Genomic DNA, 22,015 nt, shown 5'->3' with positions numbered 1-22,015 from the left:
AAACATTCCGTGTAGAACACATTTGAGAGACCCCAAGTGCGGAAGGCTAAGGCTTCAAAAGCTGTAATATATTCATCCACTGTACCTGTCTGTCGGAGCTTAGTAAGACGACCCAAAAAAGAGTCCTCCTATTCAAAGCGGTCTCGAAGAGCTTTGGTAAATTGGGTCCAAGTCTTAAAAGGTCCATTGCAACGTTGATGCCATTCCCACCATTGCCACCGTTCATTGTCCAAGTACATGCTCCCCAACATAAGCTTAGTCGCATCATCTAAGAAATGATTCAGTTTGAAATACTGCTCCATTTGTGCTATCCATGCGAACGGGTGAGAACCATCAAATTTATTCATATCCAACTTGGGAGGTCGTTGACTGGGTGGTGGGTGGGTGTGCCAGACGTGAGGAGAGTGGCTAGACTCACCCTCATTGTATTCATTGTCATTATACTCCTCCTCATGGGCTTGCTCCTTGCCCTTCGGGATTAATTGCTGGACCTGGAGACTTAGTCCGGTAAGCTGCTTATTGATGGATTGGACGGTTTCTTCAAGTTTGTCCATTCTGTCATTGGCCATTGCTTGAGCTCTAGTTTCTACCATACACCAACCTGATGAAAAATTGGGACCGCCTAAAAATTTTCACTAATAATTGAATGGTACCACCGTGCTCAGCTCGTCGTCCTGATTCTGATGGGCTAGATCACCAATAAGCGCCCTGGAAGATCTCAGACACAGTCGCCAAATCCTCAAAATGTTAATGCGGCCAAAAGTCCTATGAAAATTATACCTCGGTATAGGAACCCTTCACAACAACTCCGATCTGGTGGATCTGAGAGATTGAATGGCGGATTGGATAGCTCTGGGCGGCGGAACAGACTGCTGCTGCAGATCAGCTGGCTCTAATAGATTTGAATGACTGATCTGCGAACTCGAGACTGCGGGACTGATGTCGGCTGCTGCTGCACCCCGTTGCACCAGCGGATCTGGAATAGATGATGCGCGATCCCCCGATAGAAAAGGGAACTATGGTCTTGAGGAGTGTCAGGTGCTACAGATCGCAATATACATAAGGGTCTGACAGTAGTACTCGGCCCAATGTTTCAGGGCTCTAACTAAGGAGGATCGACCGTACCCTTAGCCGTACAACCCGACTACCCTATCGTACGGGCAAGTAATCTCTCCGAGTGCTATTCACGGTGTACTGTAGCCACAAGACGGCCGACGGTTTATCTATGGCGAGGTTTCAAGGGAGCCTAGGGGCTTCCGATATACCCAGAGGGTATGTTACACTAAAATTTGTCACCATGACTATTTGCAGTTAGTATGGCTCCATCAACCGTCATACTATCCTCCTTGGCAAGTCTTATACCTCTGCTCCTCATGTCAAACTCCAAGAAAGAGAGAAAGTCCTTAAAAAGTCAATTAACTCTGGTTACGCAGTTTCTCTTAACCTTACCTGCGTGTACGCACCCCAAGTTCACAATACCTGCGTACTTGTACGCTCTGTATGTAAAGGGGTAGGTGCGTACCCCTGTAAAGGTCAAAAGGCGCGAGTTTTACTTCAAAAAAGTTACTTGTGGTCGATTCTAGAGCATTCTAGAAGCTTGTTTGACGTGTATTGAGCGCCTCCAGATGGTTCATGTATCCCAAAGAAAGATGAACTTATCCCATCAAGAGGGGAGCTATCCCATTGAAAGAGGGGATTATCCCATTGATGGTGGACCTGATTAACTTCCTCCAAAGCACTATAAATACAGGCATTGGGCCAGAGGGAGGGGAGGTTGAAAGCTGAAGATTCCTAAGGGTAGATGCTGCTGAAATTAGGACTCCCTTATAGAGCTTGAGAGGAGAGATTCCCATCCTTTCTTAGCTTCATTTGGAAGTGGGTGAGCTGATCAAAGTAAAGGAGAACTCTTGCTGGACCCTGGGAGGGACCTGCACAACACCAAGGCACAGGTTGTAATGGTTTCTTTTGTTTCCACTTAATACAATTAAGCTCATTTTTCTCAACGGGTTGTTATACATGATTTGTTTCATATACTCCTTGGTCTGTATGATGAATATGTTTTATTTTATGAGTTATTCAGGTGCTATGTAATCGTTTGCTTGTTAGTGAATGCAGGTTTCGAAGAGAAGGAGGAGCTCATCCGGATCGGCGAGGCTGGACTGCTACAAAGCGTTGGACTAAAGGTATGTTATAAACACCTGATTACTTGTATTCTAAATGCATATTTAGGGAAAGATAGTGTTTAATTGTCTTGTTTGTCACTAGAAAGCCTTAGCTTCTAGGGAGGTCGGTTTTGTCCGCAAAATTGACTCTTTCCGCATGAAAAAATGGCAACCATATTGGGGAACTCCATGATTTGAATGATTTTTCCTTTGTGTGAAACTTTGATTTGAGATAAGTCGTTTTCTTTCTGGTTTTTGGCTGTCTGACTGTGCATTTGGGTGGCTTAGCTTAGGGTTAAGTTAGATTTTAGTTTTTCTTGGTTTTGCTAGAAGTACGCAGCCTCTGCGTTAAGCACAGTGCGTACCAGTACGCACTGCAGCTTTGTACACAAAGCGTACACGCACCTGTGTAAATAGGTTGCCTGCGTACCCTGTCAAAATTGAGAAAATTTCAATTTTTTCCCTTTTTGCCTCTTAGATTTTGTTTATAGCTTTTTTTTGCTGCCCAGATCCACTGTTCACCTGTCAGAAGCTTTCATCTTGGTAATTTCATTGGCATTCTTGCTTTAAGCTTTTATCAATTGGGTGTTTTGAGTCTCTTTTTTGAGAAATTCTAAATTTGATTTCCTTTGGTCATTACTTGGAGGTTTGTCTCAGCCTTTTCACAATTTTGCATCTTTTTGCAAAAAAAATTCCCCCTCATTCGCCGGGGGGGGGGGGGGGGGCTAAATTGTGTATGAGTGTTAATCACCTTTGAGTGTTTTTATTTTTTGATCTTTGGAACTCTCACCCAATTTTCTCGACTTACACTTGATTGGTTCTTAGATTACATTAGAATCATCTTGTGTTTGAGAATTCTCTTGCATAGATCACATTTGCATAATCAGAATTCTCATCTTTAGAATATGAATGAAAAATGTGCATAGATTACATTTGCATACTTTTCAAGTGAATTGTGCATAGATTACAATTGCATAGTTTACATTCTGAAAAATCAATCGTAGATTTAGATCAGTTTTCTTTGATTTGAATTTACACAAAAATAAAAATAAAAAAACTATTTTGGAATTGATTTGCATTAGTTTTTCTTGACGAAATTAGTGCATTAGAGAATTTGTTATATTTTCTCTTAGTGATCAATTTTTTGCATTGTTGGAAGTGAATGGAAACTCTCTCCTTACCTTAGTTAGGATTCATCGAATTGAAAGGATTACATTATCATATTCGATTGCATTCAGTTTTGAGTCGGGTCATAACACCATTGGTTTCGTATCCATTTACCCCTTTGAGTAATAACAGCCTAAATAACACAGCGCTTAATTAAAATTCATCTAGTAATTTTTACATTTCTAGGGCTCTGATACACCAACATAGCTTAGGCTAGTGTCTTGGAGTAGGAGAGTAATTAACTCTCCAAGACAGTAAAACCAAACAAGTAGCTTATCTTGTGGTAGGATAAATCCAACTGTTACATTTATACTTTGGGAAAGCTCCTATTAAAGGAGAAGCACGAGATCGTGTCCGAACCAGTGAGGGAATCAATCCTCCTTCATTGGGAACGATGCCAGATATGCACGTACTACAAACGGTAAACCTCGGATTAACCATTGTCGAGGAGCCTGGGGTCACTTGTCGGTAAACCTTGGATTATTGTCAAGGAGCCGGCAAGGGGATTGAGCTTGTTACTCTGCCCTTGCGTGCTATCGGATCATAGACTATTCCCCCAGGTATATTTGTTGTTGTTGGTGACCTTAGTGACCATTATCTTTAGGGTTCTACCCAAGGTGACGGTGGAGGGAAGATCCCACTGTACCTGGAGCAGACGTCGGCTAGACTCACTTGGATTTTCTGGGGGGTTCACTTCACTCGAGACGGTTAAAGTGAAGGAACTTGTGCCAGTCTATTCATTAAGCAGGTTGCCGAGGTAACTGTTCCACCCGCCACTTCTGTACTGAATTCTGCGATGTTGGATTTCATCACCAACTAGTGTTTTCGGTCCGGAAGGTTACTGTTTGTGTGTGGTTTGACTCCTAGATTTGATAGTGCGTGTTAATTTGTTTGTTTTTACTTTTAGAGACCATAGGTGTGAATTGTGAATTTTAATTGTTAGGTGTGAATTGTGAATTGTTAATTTTAGTTTTAAATTGTTAATAAAATTCACTGAAGTTGAATATAATGGCAAATGTTCCAGAATTTACCAACCTAGGAACCCCTCCTAACGAGAATCCTAGTACTTTTCCTTACTTTGGAAATGTTGGTCCTCCTTATATGGCTACTTTGTCATTACCTGGATTTACAATAGGTTTACCAATATGGTTATTTTCAACTTCGTTGGCCCCAAATACTCCAATTGTTCCACCTCAACCGAATGCTTCACCTCAACAGAGTTCACCATCTCAACATCACCAACCTTCTGTTGACCCTTTACCTTCTTCACCTGATTTTTCTTCCTCCATTTCTTCCTCTTCGCTTGGTAAAAGCCTTAACGCTAGTAACTAGGTGTCCAAGAAGAAGAAGAAAGGGAAGAAGAAGAAGAAGAAGAAGAAGCAAGATAAGAAAGAAGTCAACCAACCAACCATGGCTGTAAGTGTTAGTTGTGTTGAGGAAACCTCCAACATGCATCGTAAACCCAAATACCCTTGCAAGCTTTGTAAGGGTGACCACTTCCTTATCAATTGTCCTGGTATTCCAAAGGTCTTGGAAGTATGGTCAGAAAAATCACATCAACTTTCCATTGATCCATCAACCAGTGATAGTCAGGTTCCTGGGAAAAAGGGTAAAGTTAGGTTTCCTTGTAAGTTATGCAAAGGGAGTCATCAAACTCACATTTGCCCTCACATGGATGAAGCCTCAAAATTGTTGGAAAACCTTACTGTTCCACAGCAAGAATTTCCAACTGGTTACCGTAAACTTTCTCCCAACCTGTCGTCAACTGACGGGGTGATTGATCTAATTTCAAGTACAGTCGATCACACTCTTCCATTGGAGAGTGAAACTCATGTCACTCAGGTTGATGATCCATTAGTTGATCAAGTGGTCGATTCAATTTCACATTCGGTCGATCCCACTTTCCCTTTAGAGAGTGAACTTCATACCACTCAGGTTCTTCTTGTTACATCAGATTCTTCTATGCCGGGGGGCATTTCACCTATTTCTACAGAACCCCCTCCAAGCACTGAGGTCTTTTCCTTTGATTGGAATAGACTGACAGAACCTCGTCTTCCTTCCTCCATCCCTTTCCAAATCATTGTCAAGGCTGGTGGTAGGGACATACATCGTACTCAGGTAGATGAACGTGCTTCTGTTAGTATTTTATCCTCAACTGTTTGGAAAGCTTTGGGTTCCCCTCAGCTTGCGCCTATTACGCAGAATCTGAAAGCTTTTAACAGAACCATTAGTGAACCTTTAGGGATCCTTCCTAAGTTTTCTATTACCTTGGAAGGTAAAACTGTCTGTATTGATCTTATGGTAGTTCGAGGTCCCTTGGATTTCAATTTACTCCTTGGACGAGACTATGTTTATGCAATGAAAGATGTCATATCAACACTCTTTCGCGTGATGTCTTTCCCTCACAATGGCATTATTGTGACTGTAGACCAGCTTTCGTTCCCTAGTCTTGTCTCAACTACCAATAATATGACACCCCTAAATGTTCCTGATTCTAAAGTGGTATCTACCCTCCCACGGGTTAATTATGTGGCAACTGGTCCCATGTTTTCAGTTACCGATGTAAGTGAGCCTCTCACTGTTTGCTCATCTTCCTTTGATTTAGATCCGGTAATTGACATGGAAAACTCTATGGGATTACTTGAACACGATGTTCTTATCCCTTTTGAGTCCCTTGACATGTGTTCCTTCCAAAGAACTATTCTTCCTTCTGATGAAGACTTTTTGGAAGCCATGATCAAGGTGTGTCCATTGACATGTCTTTCTTCCAGTTGGAAGCCATGATCAATGTTACGAGGAAAGTTCCTTTTACTGTGTCGACCTCGTTAAAAAATGAATCAGTGAGTGTGAGGAAAGTTCCTTTTACTGTGTCAACCTCGTTAAAAAATGAATCAGTGTGTACGAGGATAGTTTTTTCCTGAATCAACCTCGTTAAAAAATGAAACAGGCTAGCATGAGGATAGTTTTTTTACTGAGTCAACCTCATTAAAAAATGAATCAGGTAGATTTTAGGATATGTAGGTAGATTGTAGAAAGTAGGATTTTGTGAGGACAGTTCCTGTTACTGAGTCAACCTCGTTAAAAATTGAATCAGGTTAGAGGATAGTTCCTGTTACTGAGTCAACCTCGTTAAAAAATGAATCAGGTATGAGGATAGTTCTTTTCTTGTGTCAACCTCCTTAAAAATGAAACAACTCCCTTTTCAAGGTAAATATTGAAAGTAAACCTTCATTCCATCCATCTGGTTGAATGCAATGAAGCCTGGGGGGCATGTACCTCGCTTTGCATCATTATACTGGGGGCATGCGAACTTTTTGAGCATAGTTCCTTGTCTTGTGTCAAGCTCGTTAAAAAATGAAACAAGGGTAGGTTAAGTAGGTAGATTGTAGAGAGTAGTCATGAGCATAGTTCCTTGTCTTGTGTCAAGCTCATTAAAAAATGAATCAAGGATTTTAGAGCATAGTTCCTTGTCTTGTGTCAATCTCGTTAAAAAATGAATCAAGGTTTTTAGAGTAAAGTTTTTTGTTAGGTAGATTGTAGAGAGTAGTTATGAGCATAGTTCCTTATCTTGTGTCAAGCTCGTTTAAAAAATGAAACAACTCCCACAAGTCTTTCCAAGATCTTGAAAGTAAAGCTTCATTCCATCCACCTCATTGAATGCAAGGAAGCTTGGGGGGCATGTACCTCGTTTTGCGTCATTATGCTGGGGGCATGCGAACTTATAACAAGCATAGTTTTTCATTTCAAGCTTGCGTAAACATGAAACCGAATCCGAGCATAGTTCTTTTCCTGTGTCAAGCTCATTAAAAATTGAAACAAATCCTCCTCTACTTGAGTCGAGAGTTTGACTAGATCTCATAAATGTTAAGTTGTATATTTAGGTTAGTTATTTCAGTTTTTTGCATAATTTTCTTACAGTTTTAGGTCAAGTCTTTCAAATGATCTCGTAACTCAACCTTCATTTCATCCAACTGGTTGAATGAAATGAAGCTGGGGGGCATGCGCTCTAGCAGTTATGCTTAGGGGGCATCAAGCACAGTTTTCTCTCTGTTTCAAGCTTGTGTAAAAATGAAACTACTTTGAAGCATAGTTTTTCTCTGTTTCAAGCTTTTGTAAAAATGAAACCTATCTCGAGTTAATTTCAGTTATTTTCAAGACTCGTTAAACTCATGAAAATCTCGAGATTATTTTGCTATCTTTCATTCTCGTAAAACAAATGAAAATGCCGAGTTCTTTCCGTCTTTTCCTGCTCGTAAATTAAATTGAAAGTCGGCCATATGAGTACATTTTTATCATTTTTTCGAACTCATTAAAACTTACAAAAAAGTGAAAACCATGAGTATATTTTTATCATTTTTTCGAACTCGTTAAAACTTACGAAAAAGTGAAACCTTGGAGTTCTCTTTTAAGCCCTTTTCAGACTCTCAAAATATGAAAAGATTGCGGAGTTTTTTTCTTTTTAAGCTCGTTAAAACGGAACTAAAAAGACGGTCCTCTTACAGCCCTTTTCTGACTAAAAAAACATGAAAAGATTGCCGGATTTTTGTCGTTTCAAATTCGATATTGGAAATAAAACGACGTGTCCTTGATCGCTTTTTACTTTTCAGATCAGAGACACTAATCATGAAAGTACTCCTTGGTCGTAAAGATCAAGCGGTTCTCTCAAGTATTATTTTATACTTTTTCGGGCTTGGGAGACACAAATTTATGAAAAATTTCAACCCTGGAGTCTTCTTAAGTTTTTCAGACTCTCTAAAATTGAAAAACGCCGAGTTTCTCCTATACTGGACTCGTTAAAATTTCACAGTAAAGGACCTGTTCGATTACAAACAGGAACAGACCACTCCTTCTTAGGGTTCGAATCTAAACTAAGTTGGACTCATCCGAAGGATGAGCTTATAATCAAGCATATGTTATCCTCCTCAAGCTTGTAAAAAATAAAGAGGTACTTGCCAGAAATGGTGGGGGAAAAGAGAGAAAAATGAGCCTATTTGCTATCCTTTGTCTCAGAAGAAACCTTATCACCACTCTTGAACACGACACTTTTCATTCACCTGGGTTGGAAAATCCTTTGCCTCACAGTTGATTGAACCACATTGAAAGTCTTCAGCCGGGTATTAACTTTGGGTCAAATGTCACCAAGCCATCTGTTGTGTCGTTATGTGTTCAAGAGGTCGCTGCAAAAAACCATTCATCTGCAAAATATCTGTCATCCATCTTGACCATCCCTGAGTCAGTCCTTACAGCTACATTTCTTCAACTTGATTTATGATTTCGTGTTGTGGGCTTGCCTACGACGAATCGCTTTCTATCGACATCAGCACATTATCTAGAAAGATGATCTAGAAATCGTCAGTACCTTGAAATCCGCATGCATCAATGGCAGGTTTCTCGCCTTCGACGACAGTTTACATCATTGACTTTCGATCGAAGGATTCCGTGACATGTTCGACATCAACACATTCATTCACATCTCATGGATTGTACTGGGTACTTTGAGAACCATTGACATCACTGGTGGTCTCTCTCACACTTGTTAACAGTTTACATCATTGACTGGTAATCAAGTGGTTTCTACCATGTTCGACATCAACTCATTTATTCACATGGATAGAATCGTACTATTTCGGGAAGTAGAAATGAAGACCCTGGATCTAGTTTCCGCCATCCAGGCTGCGAGGAGTTTTGTATTCATTATATAGTAGACTAATTATAAACAGATGGTTGCGTCCATACTGTGTCTACATGAGTCTATGATTATGATGTACTGCGAAATCATCCCTATATCAGAGCAGTAGTTAGTTTGTTAGTTAAAGTTTTGATCTGAGTATGGGAATGCCTACCTCAGCAATGATATGATCTCATATATGTATTTTGTGTTGAATATTTGCAGGTTCCGACTGGGCTCTCCACGAGATAATCCTTGAAATGATAAAGTACTTCACCCTTCCTAGATGATATGAAACCCTAATCTACTACAGGCTTCGCACTTTAGGGGGCAATCTGTTACACTAAAATTTGTCACCATGACTATTTGCAGTTAGTATGGCTCCATCAACCATCATACTATCCTCCTTGGCAAGTCTTATACCTCTGCTCCTCATGTCAAACTCCAAGAAAGAGAGAAAGTCCTTAAAAAGTCAATTAACTCTGGTTACGCAGTTTCTCTTAACCTTACCTGCGTGTACGCACCCCAAGTTCACAATACCTGCGTACTTGTACGCTCTGTATGTAAAGGGGTAGGTGCGTACCCCTGTAAAGGTCAAAAGGCGCGAGTTTTACTTCAAAAAAGTTACTTGTGGTCGATTCTAGAGCATTCTAGAAGCTTGTTTGACGTGTATCGAGCGCCTCCAGATGATTCATGTATCCCAAAGAAAGAGGAAGTTATCCCATCAAGAGGGGAGCTATCCCATTGAAAGAGGGGCTTATCCCATTGATGGTGGACCTGATTAACTTCCTCCAAAGCACTATAAATACAGGCATTGGGCCAGAGGGAGGGGAGGTTGAAAGCTGAAGATTCCTAAGGGTAGATGCTACTGAAATTAGGACTCCCTTATAGAGCTTGAGAGGAGAGATTCCCATCCTTTCTTAGCTTCATTTGGAAGTGGGTGAGCTGATCAAAGTAAAGGAGAACTCTTGCTGGACCCTGGGAGGGACCTGCACAACACCAAGGCACAGGTTGTAATGGTTTCTTTTGTTTCCACTTAATACAATTAAGCTCATTTTTCTCAACAGGTTGTTATACATGATTTGTTTCATATACTCCCTGGTCTGTATGATGAATATGTTTTATTTTATGAGTTATTCAGGTGCTATGTAATCGTTTGCTTGTTAGTGAATGCAGGTTTCGAAGAGAAGGAGGAGCTCATCCGGATCGGCGAGGCTGGACTGCTACAAAGCGTTGGACTAAAGGTATGTTATAAAACCTGATTACTTGTATTCTAAATGCATATTTAGGGAAATATAATGTTTAATTGTCTTGTTTGTCACTAGAAAGCCTTAGCTTCTAGGGAGGTCGGTTTTGTCCGCAAAATTGACTCTTTCCGCATGACAGGGTACGTGGAAGACAGTCCGTGCGCGGTTCTGTCTAATGCGCTACTACTCGAAGGGGTACCCACAGGGGTTACAAGGGAGTCCAACAGACGTGACCACCTCTTGTATTTCCTGCATGCATGCCTCCCCAAATCCGCAGGTTTATGCACTCAACGATAGATCCCGTGGTTTAAAGACGTCGGAACACGTCTCTAGCCAAAAAAAAATTTGCTAAGAATTGGAGATCCCACCGGCCCTGGAAAGTGCTCTGATACCACTTGTTATGCTCTTAACCTGCAAAATGATACCCAATACAGAATATGCGAAGAAAAGATACCCAGAACACAGAATAGCAATGATTTTATTATTCAAAGAGTAATGTTCACTTGCCTCTTCGAGGGGGCAACCTCCAATAGAGCAGAGCTCGATTACAAAATAAGACACGATACTCCTCGCAGGGAGTCTCTATCCTTTATATATGACTCATACATGCAATACCACGGGCCAATACCGTGGGTTTTATTAATACCATCTATCTAATACTACAGCCCATTTGCAACTAACTGTGGTCCCGTCATTAATTGCGGGTTAACCACTTACAAATATTAATATGGGCTTTATTGACTCTTGACTATGACGTGATCCCATGACATAAATAAGGGGGTTAGGGTGGGACCCTAACAATTTCTATGGAAACTAGCTTTTTACTTTATTCTTTAAGCTTTGGATTTAGTTTATTGAATTGTTTCTAAATGTAATATGTATGTAATGTCTTTGGGGCCTCTTTTGAGAGGAAAGTGTAGGATTAATGAAATTTCAACAATCAATGCATCACGAAACTGAAAAGTCTTGATCCAGTTTTCGAAGTCCAAAGTCCTTGAATCATCTTCACCAAGTTGTTTTACCAATATATTTTATGTGCTCCATTCATGTTGGTAATGCAAATTATATTGAGAAATGAATCTTAAGTAGATATTCAACCTGTAAACTTGCAAAAACTTGCATGTAGTCTAATTTATGCTAAGTTGTATGTTCAAGGTACAAAACTGTGAATCGTGGTTGCAAATAAAATAGAATTCTTGCATTAATAAACTCATTGAACTAGATTTCCTTAATAAACTCATTGAACTAGAACAAATGATAGTAAGCTAGTTGGAAATGAGGGAATTCATAGAAATGGTTGCACTCCAAATATGGATGTTGACCCCCTTTACTCTAAATCTAGTTAGTTGCTCTCTTCAATGATGTATTGTAGGCTACAAGATTAGTGTTTAAAAAAAGCCACGAGTAATAAGGAAGGCAAATATGTAGCTTAAAAGTTAGGTAGTTAAACTTGTGGCATTGACAATCATTTCATATATATATCGAAAGCCTGAACCTCTTAAAGTTTGATAAAATGTGATGTCCATAGTGCTTTAATTGAGAAGAATGAAGATGGGATGTTAGCAAAAACCTTCATTAAGATTAGCAGTTACTTTAAAAATACTTCATTGACTCTTTTTTAAGGTCATTGTAGTGGTAACTGTGTGCAGGTATACCAACGAAGTTCTTCCAATGCTTGCTTAAAGAAAATACAAGATTTTGAAGAAAAATTGCAAGAAATTTCTAGAAAGACAGTGATACATTTGCCTTAAGTATTCAACTTGTGCAAACATGTCTTGTTTTTCAAACACCAAGAACTGCAAGGCAAGAAGCAATATCTAATTGATTGCTTCCTAGTATAAGTGAGAGGTATTTCAAGCCATAGCAAGTCTAGCAGAAAAAATGATACAATACAGTCAAGGTAACGATCCAAAACCTCAAAACCTCATAAGTATTGGGTGATAACATTTAAACAAAGGATGATAGATTTAAAGGTTTCAAAAATAAAATGAGCCTGAAATTGAATCCAAGTTAGATTTTCCAAGTTCTACACAAGTAATACTCCAAAAGAAAAGAGCCCATAAATTCCAAGATCATACCTTATTATTATACTCGCTAATATTCTCTTAGAGATTCCGCACTTCAGCCTGCAAATCAGGTTGTTGCTTATTCACGCTAATCTTCTCTTAGAGATTTCGCACTTTAGCCTGCAAATCAGATTGTTGTTTATTTAGGACCAAAATGTTTTGCTACAACTACTTCATTTCAAGCTCTAATGCCTAAGTTAGAGGCTTCTTTGATTGTCTCTCTACCTAAATCTGAGCTAATTCTCGTTCCAACTCAGCTAATTTTTTCCCTGAGTACGAAGAAAAAATGTCAAAATGCATTAAAGACAATATAAAAGATAGCACAAGGATCTCGCAACATACGATGTCCATCTCACCTATAGTGGTAGAAATTGATGAGAACGCTGAAGAACTTGATGGTACACTAGTGATTGGGCCTAAAAATATCCTTCGAAGAGAAATCGTGGAACTGACAAGATCGGTTTCTTTGTGCTTGGATGTGCTTGATGAAGCTTTATAGAGTTGCAACTTATATTGGGATCAGATTGACCTACATTTTAACAGGATGTGTAAACCCGTATACTTATAAAGCAATCTTGTTCACCAACTGTACTATAGAATCTCTCCATTCGTATCAAAATGAGACCAGCAATGGTGATTGTTGGTGAGGAACCTCTTTTGGTAGAAAACCTGCAAAGGTTTTGTATGTATCCAATACACTTACGTTATCGTCAGTAACATGTATCTTAGATTTTGAAGCGAAGGTCAGACGAAGAAAAATGGGTTCATCTGAGGCTCTAAATAAATCTAAGATGGTTGGTTACATCCATTTAAATGGATCCTAGATGCAACTTAAATGGCCTATAGGTAATCTTATATTAGTGGAAGAAACACACAAAAAAAGCTTCATGCCCAGTGGGGGCAGATCTTTCAAATTCTGGTGAAAATAGGGGCTCAATTAGAAGGTGATTATATTAAAATTTTGTGTATAATGAAACCACTGCTGGTAACGATTTTTGCGAACAAAATGGGTCAGCAGTTTTTTAATTTGATTCATAGTAAAAAATATCCTTTAAGATCGTGTTGTGACCTATATGCCATAAATCAAAGTCCACCGTTCTCATGGAAGAAAAACAACTAAACAACCTCTGTCACATTCAGAAACGAATTCCATAAGTCGACTAACAGAAATTCAAGATTTATTAATAAAACTTATTTTGGGATACGACCCTTGTAACTTCCAGGAGTAAGCACACACTAGTCATTTTATTTCATTTCCGCCATCACCATTTTTGAGTGTCAAAAGCCCCATTCTCCCCTACATGTATTCTCATTTTCCAGGGATAAACACAGGCCATTGATATTATTCATTTTATATCATCAACATTTTCGAGGGCAAAGAGCCCCGTTCTCCGCACATGTATTCTAATTGATAAGTACCATAACCTTTCCTTCCCCTCTTCAAACTAGTGCTTGGACCCTGAATTCATTCTTTTATTGACAAATTCCAAAACACTTCCTTCCCCTATTCAAACAAGGGCTTGGATCCTTGGAAGCAGTGCAGTGCAGGGGTTCGCCACATACCAGAAAGCAAAACTTATGCAGTAATTTTCTGTTAAAAAATCAATATAAGAAGATATGGTGGCTCCGAGATAGCACATAAACGGGAATGTCCAAGGTTTAATTCTTCAAACGCCCATGGTATTCCGCTGAAAGAGGGAGGGGATCTCGGAATCCCAAAATTTGGAATTGTCTTCTGAATTTTTCAAATAGAATGAACATTTCCCACAGATTCTCTATGTGGCTCCTCATTTTCCAACACTTTTAGATTGCAGAAGATCGGTAATTTTGTCTTGTTCCTGCATGTAGATAAGAAAAATTAAACCCTGACTCCTAAATCACACTCACATTCTCGTGAATACAAGTCCAAATAGGTAGATGCAGACATACATAGAATCCCTATGCTTGGGTCATTTTCCAACACTTCCAGATTGCAGAAGATTGGTAATTTTTTCGTCCCTGCATGTAGATAAGAAAAATTAAACCTTGACTCCTAAAGCACGCTCTCATTCTCGTGAATACAAGTCCAAATAGGTAGATGCAGAATACATGGAATCCCTATTCTTGGGTCATGTATTGAGTGAAGCAACTGTAGATATGGAAGATGGTATCACGGTTTGATTTCAGAAGCTAGTTGTAGGTAACAGTCAAAACCCAAAACTCTAATAGACTATTAAAAATGCTTTTATGCTTGGGTCATGTATTGAGTGAAGCAACGGTAGATATGGGAGATGGGATCAGGGTTTGATTTCATAAGCTAGTTGTGGGTAACCGGCTGAACCCAAAACTCTGTTAGACTATTAATTTTTTTTTTTTAATGGACTCTAAATCAATGGTCTAGTAGAAACGTCAGGTTTTAAACATGAAACCGTTTTGTTTCCTGCCCTTAGACTATTGTGCACAGAGGTAATGGGTGGTCAGTTAGTGGTTTTCAAATGTTTTGTTTCCCACCATTAGACATTGTGCATGGAGTTAACACATGGTTAGGTAACAATGGTGAAATGTTGTAAATAGGGAGGAGTCTAACTAGATTTTTTCTAATTCGGTGTTAAGCGCTAAATAATTTTTATTTTTAATTTTTAATTTTTTTGAGGAATAATTTCTTCTAGTCATAGATGACAATTTATTTTATTTTAAAATGTGTAGTGTATTCATAAGGCGTAGACCAATTAGTTTATGTGGGGTTTAATCCTCGGGTCAAACCTCATGGCGAGGGGCTGAGGAGTGGAAATCACTTTGGGGGAATTAAACTTCCCAAGGGGCATCCAAGCTTGACCAAAGCCTCACACAATCTTGTTTATGTGGGGTTTAATCCCTGTCACAGGGTCAAACCTCATGGGGAGGGGTTGAGGAGTGGAAATCACTTTGGGGGAATTAAACTTCCCAAGGGGCATCCAAGCTTGACCAAAGCCTCACACAATCTTGGTGATAAACATCCCATTGTGGGTAGATCGTTCTTCTTCCAACCAATAAGCATGTTGGCCCTGACCTAGGCTCCACCTAACTACAAAAACAAATATGTCTGGTGTAATTAGTAATATGTGTGGATAAATTTAAGGATTTAATTAAAATCTAATTAGAATAATAATATATTTATGTTGAGGATAATAATTATTATTTTTTTGTTTATAAAGGGTGTGTATTACATAACATCTTAGAGTTTTCACAATTAAGTGATTTGGTTGTGTTTATGTCATGCCTACACTATTGCATAAATCCCTTCTCTCAACAAAAAGCCATCGAACTCTAATACAAATGATACCTTTAACATTGCATCCTAATGCAAATTACTACCATGAGCATTTATTGTCCTTCATGTGATCGAAATACAACCCTCCAATGACAAGGACCTTTGCTTCTTCTCCACCAAGTTTCTATGTTTCTCCTTCAATAATAGTCTTCCAACAAAGCAGGGTAGGTCTTGTGTGACAGAAATGCTTGTGTCAATGGGGTCAAAGCACAAGGAAAGCACCCACCTTATGTGTGGCCTTCTTTTACATACATATATGCATGGGAAAATTCCATATATTTCACCACCTTTGATGGATGGTAACTTAGGTAGACCATCAATGCCCAAGTTCCAAGCATCTTGCACTTAAAGGACCAAGAGAATTAAACTTGTGACCTCACCAAAATGGGGAGAGAGATCTCACACCTTACTCATGGTTACTTAAACTAACCCTCGGGACTATTAGACACCTAGCCCATCTTTGGAGAATAATCAATGGAATCGTAAATTAGTGATACTATGTTGGATCCACACTCACATCTAATGTGGATTATGTGTAACCCTTTGCATTAGAGCCACCCAAGGGTGCTAATTACTTTCCCTCCCCCACAACACTTAGCATGCAACCCTCATCCATGTATTTGATGAACTTTGTAAACATAATCATTGTCAACAAAGGGGAATCTCCTCACTCCAATGTATTCTTCTCAATGTCTATGTGCTTCATTTGTTGTTCAACCCCACAACAGTCCTCTCACCTTTACTTTGTGTTATATCCCTCACAACAAAATTTTATTACATAAACATTGAAGATAAATGCAACATCTATTCCATTTGGCATTTCAACCCTCCATGCATTCAACATGGCTCTCCAACCCAAACTTATTTTATATCATCAACACTATGTTTTGACACTTGTTCTATTAGATTGATGTTGGTGGAAATAGAAACAAAATGGGATTCAAGGATGTTTTTTTGAACTAGAGAATGTGAATTATCAACCAAGATATTACCCAACATCCACCCCTTCTCGTTATTATATTTCAAGAATTTGGAATTCATTTGAGGCTAGTTGATTTCTACTTGAGATACTTCCTTCATCATGCCACTCATTTAGTGTTCAAAGGAAACAGTTAGCAATATTTGCAGTTGTCATTTTGAGATCTTGGGTTTCCTTATCATGGGTTACCATTTACTGGGCATTATGTTCCTTCCTATTTTTTCTTATATCTAGGACTTAAGGAATGAGGTTTTTATTAGTATGGAACAACTCATATATATAACATTTACATGAATTTCCACTTCAACCTTAGGGTTTAGACTTAGATACAATGTTCTAATGTATCTTTAATGGTTTTGGCTTTCTATTTTTTCTTTTCTTTAATCACAAATGATAAAAAGGGAAATAATTTGTCAAAAATCTATGAATGCTTAATTGTAAAGTTGTCATCTCACAAAAATGAATGAAAATCCTTTGGAATGACATGGGATAAAATTTGACTAAAGGAAATTAGGAGTGCAATAAGATTGATGTCTAGCACTTACTCAACTCACCAAGTATATTCCAAACCATCAACATGACACACTTCTTTAGTAAAATTATGAAACAACATGGAACAATATAGCTTAGAACGTATAACCAAAGCATTAAGAGTTAGAATATAGTGCTTAAGTGATCCAATAAAAATAATACACATTGAAGATGCCATATACACATGGATCATATATATCAAGCTAAATGTGGTAGCTAAAGCAATCTCTTCCTACACCTACAATCCTAGATGGCCAAGGAAAGGTATCATCAAACAAATGATACATCCATGAGTTACATATAGATGCATCTATCTCAGTTGGAAAATGATAATTAGCTCTCCGCTCCATAAAATGTTGTGTTTTGAAGTACAGAGTTTGCATCTTTGGAACTTGACCTCATCATTGTTTGAGCTTCCATACACACGCCACTATTTTGGGTGGTTCTCTCATTCTCTATGCTTTTTGTATGGAATCTATAACCATTGATTAGGAATCCCTTGTACTTATTCATGAATTTCTTGGGGCCACGCGCTAGCCATTTAAGTGTATCAGACACCTTTCCATCTCCTTCCACCTATATAGTTTTAGATTTTTAAATGTAGTTAGAATTCATACATTTAACCTCTAAAAAAATATTTAATTTCCTACATGACAATATTCCCATATACTGATTTTTAAGTACACTTATAATATAAATAATATCGTTACTTGTTGTTTTAACCAACTAGTAAAATTATGGGTGTGGAGTTTCTGCAATAGAGCTTCATCTTTTTTCGTTTGGGTAATTGAGTTGGAAATCTCCATTTTGTGCATCCTAATTCAACAATTATGGACAATAGATATGGTGGTTAATGTGTTTTGATAAAATATGAATAAAATATTTTTAAAGGTAAAATATGTTAATCTATCCATGGATCTATTTTTTTTTAAATCATAAACAAATAAACAAAAAATTACAGGCCAAATATGTTACGTACTCTATCCATGGATCAACTTTGTTTGTGTGAAATAGAACCCACCTATGGGCTTGTTCCCAACTAATGTCATCCAGTTCTGAAGGAATTGGAGTAGATAATGGCTTTCCATCAAGGATAACTTCTTCAACTTCCTCATCCCACACTTCATTTCGACCATGTGTGGATCCAATAGCTTCCATACCTTTCAAGTAAACTCCATAAACTTTATTGATTCCTCCACAGTATAGCTTTCAGCAATGCATCCTTCAAGCCTATTTTTGTTCTTAACATAACTCTTATATACTTTTATGTTCCTACAAAATGAAAAAAATAGAATTAATTAATGTCAAAATCTTTAAAAAGAAATCATCTTGTTGTTGTGCTTGATAAAAAGTAAAGTTTCACATACCTCTCAAAGGGGTACATCCATATTTATGCAACTGGGCCACAATATCGAAGCTTACGTACCAAATGTACATTCAAATGCAACATTATATCGAAGAATGAAGGTGTAAAATGCTTTTCAATAAAGCAAAATGTCTCCACATTATCATTTTCCAACTAATTGTCAAGACTCTCTACTAAAACTGATTTTGCACAGATTTGCCTATAAAAGTGAATGGATAGCTCCCCGAATGTGTGGTCTTGAGGGAAAAGTACATAATAATTTGATTTAAGGTGAACATTAAAAAGGAATTTTTGAATTGTGGTAATGGACTTGAGAGAGGAATTGGCATTCACACTTAAACTTGGAAATTATGGGTTCACTTCAGGCAGTATTTTATTTCCTCAAAATCAAGCTACATGCATCGCTCTATTTGGAATCATTGTATTAGAAATGCCTCGTTATACCCATGTCGACGATAGCTTCAGCATATTCATTCTTCTATGGTCTATGGATCATCAAAATGGATCCATAATGGTGTGGCAGTAACTCACTATGACTACATATTGCCTCTATATGCACCTTCTCAAGAAGTTTGTTCAAACCCAGATGTGATTCTTTAAGGCTTGTATTTTTCTAAGGTATGTCTTATCTAAGTCTTGTGTGTATCCTCCAGACCTGCACTCTAGACTCTGTTAATGGCAATTCTCATTCGTCCTATATTAGTCATGACACGGTGAATAAGGTATTAGCAATGTATATGTCATATGGACAACAACACTCAGCAAAACTCATAACTGTGACTTAAATTCTGGAAAATAATCTATTTTAACCTCAAAAATTCTAATGCCGGTGACTTCCTAGATGAGGGAAATAACATATATGGAGACTAATGTAGTGATAAGAATATGTGTTGATAGTATGAATCTTTCACTTCCTATAGTGACCTGATCAACACACACACGTATATATATATTCACAATTCAAACTGCTTATATCAGGTGAGTCAACCTGTGGAGATGTTGATTTACAGTAGGTTCATTGTGATCCCAGAAATAGACCTCAATAAATGTTTGGTCACAAGCAGTGGAAGCATTTGATTTTTGCAAAGACAATCCTCTCTCAGTTTGAGGATAATTAGTCTCCCTGAAATCTTCTATACCTAGCATCAAGTAGCAGAATAGGAATTCTATTGAAGTCATCTCTCAAGAAGAAGTAGTCCTCCTGGAAGTTTCCAAGACCTAAACCTATCATAAAAGTAAAAAAAATAGAATCCTGAGCAGTGATCTTTCTTGGTTCCCTCACAGTTATATGTACATGGTATTGTTCTATGTATGTCACCTCAAGCTCACCACTATTTATGGTCCAACATTAAGTATGACATCGGTACTTCTTAGTAGCAATGGTGATACGTTACAATTCCTATAAATTGATGACAACGTTACAGTGTTGTTCACAATCGAAGTTGTGAAAAAGACAGATATGAACTCTGGAAAGCTTGATTTTCATCCTTTCAAAGGTTATGTTCTATAAAAAAAGTTACAGGGATCTCTCAACTAATGAGTTAATAATTGGGCTAATGAGATATTGAAGCTTCTGTCTTCAGCAAAGAACATGTGATCCTAAATTTAACATGGTATCAGAGCCAAGTTGAGGACAATGCCAAGAAGCATTGAACATAATTATGACAAGTCTCTATGGCCAAGTAATCATCATGGAGATAGAGTTGTTGGACCCCCTAAAAGACTACACTACACATGAAGAATCTATAAAGTATTCGATCTTTGCAGCCTTGTTGACATAGATATTCACTTGTTCTTAAATTTCAATGCAATTCTGAAGTAGATAGGCTGAAGTGTTAATGATTGTTTTAGGTTTATTTTTTTTCTTTGGTTCGATTTGGTTTACTCGATGGGATATTTCATACTTCTATACACACACTCCTATGTTCTCTGTGGTATGGCTTGACCCCTTATCCAAGGAAGTCTATTATGCAAAGATAGCTTAATTTCTAGAAGTTGGCCTATATATAATGCAACACTAATTTACATACATGTATGCTAATACTGCTAACTCTGACAATTGTTTGTCATACACACTAATTTGCAAATCTGAGTGCTAACATATGTATTCAATCTCTGTTCCATAGCTCATATACTTCTGAACGATCTCGAGCACACTAGTTCCTTTCTTGTGAAGTCCTCTATCATGACAATTTTTCTCTCAATTGTTTTGATGCTTAACTTTTCATATAAATTTCTGAGGCCAGCACTATCTGAGGAATTTTTTTAGAATTCACATACTTGACAAAGTCTTGAAAAGTGTTATGTTGAAAATAGACCTTAAGGATCTAGACACATTCTTAGTTCTATGGGATCAAATGCAAGAAACAATTTAGTCCAGTCTATGTATTGTGTACAAATCTATGGTGTATTCCTGAATTAATACAACAGGTCGAATCCCTTATATAGAGACCTATAACACAAGTTTGGTTGACCTGAGAATATAAATAAGTGGGTATGAGTCAACTAGTTTAGTGATTATGATTCGATCTAAGGATTCAGTCTCCGTATATGTTGGTGCAGAGAATATGAAGATCGTGGCTTATTTGATGTACACATTGACTGCATTCAAATCAAGTTTTGGGACAAATTTCTAGAATTAATAATGTCACAAGGATATTGGTTCTCATGTTCTTCGAGAGTGTAAGGTCCTTATATGGTAGAGGGCTTTGAGAGAAATTATGCATAGAATTTATTTGCTTACAGGAATGAGTGTGCTTAATGCCCATAATATGTGATGAATGGTCAGCATTCTGAGGTCCTGACTCCTAAGTCTTGACCAAGCATTTTTTTTTTTTTTGAAGCTTAAGGAGCCGGGAGTAAACAGTTCCATTGATTGCATGTTATAAAGCAATGATCCAAGTTCCTTGACAAGAAAATTTGTGCATATCCATGGGAGATTATAACAACCACCATTTTTCCCTTTTAAAGGATCCTTATTTATGTTTCATATCACTATAGAAGGGACAAGGACGTTGCCTTTTTTGCAACAAGATGAATTGCTCATTGATGATACATTGACAAATATTTTTTACCTCAGAGATGTCCTCTTGCAGACATGGCATGTTATAGAAATAGTCTTCTAGCAAGAAAGGATCATAAGGATCCTTGATGAGAAGGTTCTTCAATATATGGAAGAATCTTGGAAAGTGCATATTCCACTAGAATTTTGTGGATGTAGTTTGGCATATTATGGAATCAAGCGTCAAAGAAGTTCACTAGTTTATTTGCAACATGAAGGCATAATTGAAGTATTTTATCATCTTGAGAAAGGAGCCTCATCATAGACATTTTCTTCAAAGAAAAAGGCAGTTTGTGAAAGAAGTTGACTAGATGACAAAATGAAGGAAAGAGGTATGCACATATTTAGATAAGAGCTCTTCTTTAGAAAGTAGAATTCATGTATTCAGAGATATGGTAGGAAGAGTTAGATGCAGAAATATATTTGGAATCATGTGCATGTCTTGGTTAAATACTAGATGAAATAAGGGCTCTTCCATA

The sequence above is a fragment of the Pinus tabuliformis genome, chromosome 5_2 (assembly GCF_031772625.1).
Source record: "Pinus tabuliformis cultivar Carrire ecotype Pingquan chromosome 5_2, CPIR1, whole genome shotgun sequence".
In the NCBI taxonomy this organism is placed as follows: domain Eukaryota; kingdom Viridiplantae; phylum Streptophyta; class Pinopsida; order Pinales; family Pinaceae; genus Pinus; species Pinus tabuliformis.
This window is presented reverse-complemented; position numbering follows the sequence as displayed.